This window comes from Centruroides vittatus, unplaced genomic scaffold, assembly GCF_030686945.1.
Source record: "Centruroides vittatus isolate TY-2023 unplaced genomic scaffold, ASM3068694v2 contig_1031, whole genome shotgun sequence".
NCBI classification, from domain to species: domain Eukaryota; kingdom Metazoa; phylum Arthropoda; class Arachnida; order Scorpiones; family Buthidae; genus Centruroides; species Centruroides vittatus.
The window spans coordinates 215,685-221,684 of record NW_027120669.1 but is presented as its reverse complement, the minus strand read 5'-3'; positions in this window follow the sequence as shown (position 1 = coordinate 221,684).

The following is a 6,000-nucleotide window of genomic DNA, read 5'->3' as shown; positions in this document are numbered from 1 at the left end:
ATCAATCGGTTTTCTTTTCTGATATGCAGTAGTAATTATTTTTTGTCTTGTACTTATTTCTTCTTGTCTTCTAAATTTCTTTTTTTCTTTTCTTGTTTTTTTTTTTGAATAAATTGCTGGTAACTTAATGACAAAATTATCAAAATGGCAAAATGTTATGGAAGATAATGTTAGCTGTCAATTGCCATAATTGTGGTAAAGTAAAAAATTTTCCCGGTGAAGCAAAAAAATAATTTTAATTATTTTTATCATTACTCTTAAGGTTACTAATGATAAACGAATAACTTAGAATATTAATTAAACTATACCAAAAAGTCTTTAGTAGAAACGGTTATAAAAAAAAAATATTTTAAAATAAAATTGAATTTTTGATTTATAAAATGTAGACTCGAAATATCGATTTGATTACTAGAAATAAAATTTATATTTGTATTCAGAATCCAAATAAATCTTCGGCCATCGGGGGGGTGCGGCGGATGCTACGCACCGGGGCCCCGCGATTGAGGGGGCCCCAACATTATCAAGAATGCAGTATTTTTAGTAATTTTTCTGAAGTAATTAATGTATTAGCAAGAACAAAATCACGCTTTAAATAAACATGCATTAATATATGTTCGTGTTTGTAAATTTTTTTATTTTAGAAAAACATTTGGGCCCAAATAGTTTCTTGCACCCGGGCCCCTTTATCGAGAAGGCCGGCCCTGTCAGAATCAAATAAATCTTTGTATTTTATTTGTATCTTTGTATTATTTGTGATTTTATATTTTATTATTGTATTGTTTTTGATAATTTGCAATAACAGGCTGCTCTGATTTTTAACTTTAAATTGAAAATAATAAGAGAGAGGATAAAAGTTTTTAAACTGATATCTTGCACAAATATAAAATGGATTATAAACATGAAAAGAGAATATTTATTGAAACGTGAATACATTTATCTGTAAAAAAAATGGCAAATTTTGAACAATATGCTCATAAAGGAAACGTAAGTTCCATAATACGCGCACAGGCTATAAATATATGGAACATGTTGTGATGTCAGTGTGCTGTATGCCTAAAGATTTTCTTTTATATTTCATTACACTCAGAATTTGCAATTGACATAAAAACAACGAAAGAAAATAAACATAAAATATTTTAATGCAAATAATATAAATGAAGTGTTATAAATTATATATAATGAAACTTTTGTATAAATAAAATGTGTGTATATACCTAACGATGGAATTTAAATAAATTACAAAATTTTCAATATTTTTCAATAATAATAAATAAAAGTATTTTCTACGTTGAATTGAATCGTTTCTCTACGTTATCTAAAAATATTTAGAACACGGGATTGTAAATGTAGAAAAACGTTTATTAAATGTAAGCATGATATGCATACTATTGTATGAAAGCATTGAGAAAAAGTTTAATAACTTTTATGTAAATTTAAGTAAAATACAAACTACTATATATACTGTTCAAAAACATCAGCAAGTATTGATTTAAACATATTTAACATTTAATATAATTAATTAAAATATTGTGCCAAGAAAATGGAGTGAAAAAGACTCGTTTTTTAAAGTGTAGTTTGGAGTATTAGAGAGGTTGCGGCCGAAGTTTCCATCTCTAAAACGTGAACGTCGAACGTTGAGCGCCGCCATCTTATAAGCCTAGAAGTTTGACAATGGCTTTCGAAACGTCAGTGGAATCGTGCTCAACGTTCCAAACGCCATTGTCAAACTTCTAGGCTTATAAGATGGCGGCGCTCAACGTTCGACGTTCACGTTTTACAGATGAAAACTTCAGCCACAACCTCTCTATTCATTCTAATTTCTTTGTTTAAACATGGCAGACCAGCTAGGCTCTATCTACTGCTTGTCAGTACATCAAAGATAGCGGCAACGAGTGCGAATACTCAACCACAAGTTTCCAGAACGTTTTTGTATTCTGCCACGCGAGGGCTTAGCACAATTTAAGAAGAGAACGGGTAACCAGCAATGCATGTATGTACAGTACAGTACATCCGGTTAGATAAATAACTTTTCCATCTTTAGATGCACAAGTCCATAAGAATGATTATTTGCAGATAGGGTTTGTAATGGCTCTACATTTGTTTTAATTAAGGAAACAAATATTTTGTGACAATTTATTAACTAAAATTTGACCTAGTTTACCACTTGAAAAATAATTGAGTTAAGATTCCCACAACTAAACATTTCTCGGTAATCATAGACTTTACTTTTAATAAGGTATTCAAATATAGCTGGATATTCCAAAGGTGGCCATTCAATGATTTTATAGTACTATTTGGTGAAGAACAACTGTCCATCTGAAAATAAATTAGAAAATACAAGTTTGTAGAACAAACTGTGTAAAAATCCGTAAACTTTGCATTAGACTTAAGATATTTGTGAATATTTTGGAATACTGTACTTCATGAATTAAATGACGATATAAATATTTTCTGATAAACAACAACAGTGACGTCAAAATCGGGCTAACAGACCACATTGGGCAGAAAAATCGTAGCGTTCGATCCTCTTAATTGATCGTTCATCAAAGATAACTTTGAAAAGCTCATCTTTCGTCGGACGAAGGAACGAAAAGGTTCCTTTCTCCGTCTATTCATGCTAAAAGTTGCATAAATAGACGATCGAAATGATGAAATCTGAAAGAAAAATTCATGCAACGATCTACATTGATCAAAACTTGAATCAATTATTACTGTATCTACAAAAAAATAAAGTTGTATAACGCTCGACGTTGTTTTAACACAGTGGACCTTCGTTATAGCGCTGCTCACTATACTGCGCACTCGGTTATAGCGCGGACGATGTTCGCGACGCGATAAGCTCAAACACGTTCATACAGGTCCGTGCGGCGTTAGTGAGAAGAGCATTTTATTGTTACTGCGTATTGAATAATTGTGTATGTATTGAGTTTCTGCATGCATTTTGAATAGTGTTTAATTATTGTATGCATGATGAGTAAAAGAAAAGCTTACAGTGTGAAAGAAAAGCTTGACATTATTGCTAAAGTAAAGAGGTGAACCGCGTTACACCGAGCGGCGCGGTGTAACGCGGTTTACCTTACAACGCGGGTGTTGTTTTCCGCCCGACATGCGCGTTACATCGGGGGTCCACTGTATATGTTAGATTATTTCAGGGCTGTGGAATCTAGATTTTTACACGATTCCGACTCCGACCAGGGGCGGACTAGTTAAGTTTCAAAATGGTTGAACTAAATTGGTTGGTACACATTCAAACATCCGTGCGTACAGAAAAAAAAAACACCCGAATGCTTCTGCACTTCTCTACGTTTCGAGGCTTCCCGAGTCCAAAAGAGTAAAATTCTGGGAGTCATTTTTTGACTGATGGTCACTCTTTTCTTTGTTATAGGCTTATACTATATAACTGCATGGAAAGTAATAATGACGACGGTTCTGATTATTTTAAAAAATACAAAATAAAACGATTTTAAAAAACTAATTAAACATTTAAAAATTTGACACATCTACTGAATATATAAATTCACATTTATTGACTCGTTTGATGATAGCAATGGTATTTGGTAAACATGTACAATAAAAATAGTAAATACATTCGTACACAAGCAAATTAGTTTAATAAAAATGTTGTATGTAATATACGGGTAAGAGTATATTGGGTAATATAATAAGTATACAGATATATTTCTCATTCTTGACTTAGTTTAATGTAACTTTTAGACTGGTAAAGAAAAAGGTTGCTTATTTTGCCATGTTGATTAATTTATTTTTCATCTCTGTTATAAACTCAATTATTTCTTACAGAGAAAAAAAAATCACTTCTATTAAATCAGCATTCACTGAAGCTCTTAAATCATATTTAATATTTTTAAGAGCGAAAAATAAACGCTCTACTGAAACTTGGTTGGTGGCAATGCGGTGAGATCAATGCTGTATCTTGGATAATGTCTGGATATTGCAGTATTGCCGTTTTAACATCCAAACTTGAAGAGTGGTCAATGTTATTAAGATTATTACATTATAGCCAATCTCACCCGTTTTCACAGAATGCAAGAATTGGGTTCCCGTTTCCAGACTAATTAGAGAATTTTTAGATGGGTCTAAAAATATGTTCGATTTCCCGCAAAAACGCAAAACACCGCATCTGCGCCTGTAAATCGTGCACGGCGCTTTCTCTTAACACTTTCATTGTTAAGGAATACACTTGTTTCATCCCAACGTGGTACTCTACTTAAACGCAAAAAACTGCATCTAAAATAGTACAGTAGAAGCTGAGTTCTTCAGGGTAAGCCTTAACCCTCTCCCTCCATTAAAAGAATTTCGAAAAATCTATTCTTAGTGTACAGTACATTCTTATGAGGTATCCTGTGTACCAAATTTTAACTGTTAACAGTTTGAACTCTGAGCTTATTATTAGCAAGGTTGAGACCCCGCTTTCCTGTAATCCTAGAAGTTTGATAATGGCGTTTGGAATGTCAAGCATGATTCCACTGACTTTCCAAACGCCATTGTCAAACTTCTAGGCTTACAGGAAAGCGGCGCTGAACGTCCGACCTACACGTTTTCGCGTTTAAAACTTCGGTCTCAACCTCGCTATTATTATTAACCCATCTCGATTATAATATTGTAAATGCTAATAACGAGTAAAATATTAATTAAGGTCGACCACACTGGAGATATGACACATGACCCCTTCTATGTCTCTACTCTGTCGACCTTTAATTAAGAATCAAAATTTAATAGCATTAATGTTCTTTATACACATGCTACTGTGCCAAATTTTGTTTCTTAAACTTTACTCATTCTGAGATATTGTTTAATAGTTCAGAACAGAATAAAGAAATTAAATTAGACGCCAACATACGTGCGGATTTTTCCCTTTATTTGAGATTTTTTGGCTTCAAGAGATCTCCAAACGTATAGATTCGCAAAAAAACTCGAGGGTCAAATCTGACACGATTCAAATACTTTTTCGTTTTCTATATACATAACAAGTTGGGAAAGTAAAAGGAGTCGGGGAGATTTTTGACGACTCGGACTCCGCAGCCCTGGATTATATATTCAAATTTTAAATCATCTCAATTTCAGTGACGCATTATAGCTTCGTGGGATCCAGGCAAATTTGAATTAGGGGTCCATGTACATAGTTGACTTCAGTCTTTTTCTTTGAAAAATTTTTTAGGGGAAATATTTTCTTTTAAAAGATTGATTTGAGGGCCCCTTTTGACGGGGACCCCCAGACAATTGTCATTTTTATGTATATGATAACGCACCTATGTTCAATTTCCATTACAGAATAACTACAGTAATGGTTTCATTCGGCAAGTAGCATTCACACATTTATCGACTTGTAATGTTTACGTTTGAAAAAGGCTGAAGGTGTTATTTCTCAGTGAGACTACTAGTTATTGACATAACGCAAACACAGCGGCGTAGCGAGAGGGGGAAAGGGATGTATCATGCACCGGACGCCCAAATGGTCTCCAAGACAAACTATGTGTGTTTCTGGTGGGAGGATGGGGCACCAATAGTGTCGTGCCCCGGGCGCCAGTTAAGTTCGCTACGCCACTGCACAAACACCCTAAATTAAATCAAGTTTTAAAAAAAAATATCTATTTAAACACACATTTCACTTCATCATGTTTAATATTTCATTTCTCATATCTGAAAAAAACAAAACAAATTTTTAGAAGATAATATATTCATGTGTTTTTAAATGCTAAAAGTTGCATTTATTCTATCAAAATAAAACATTTTAATAAGATCTTTCAGATTATTTATAAATGTTATATTATTATTATATTTCCTTCAGTTTCCTTTAACACTTTTATTTATTGAAAAATACTGAAATTATATCTCCAAGCAATGAAATTGTAATCTTTATAAAGAATAGAAAAGAAATGCTATCTTTCCTGATAATTAAATTCTGACATTGATTTATATACTAACCAATCACTTCTCATAAATACAATTTTTCTTTTTTTTTCATTATCAGTTTTACTATTG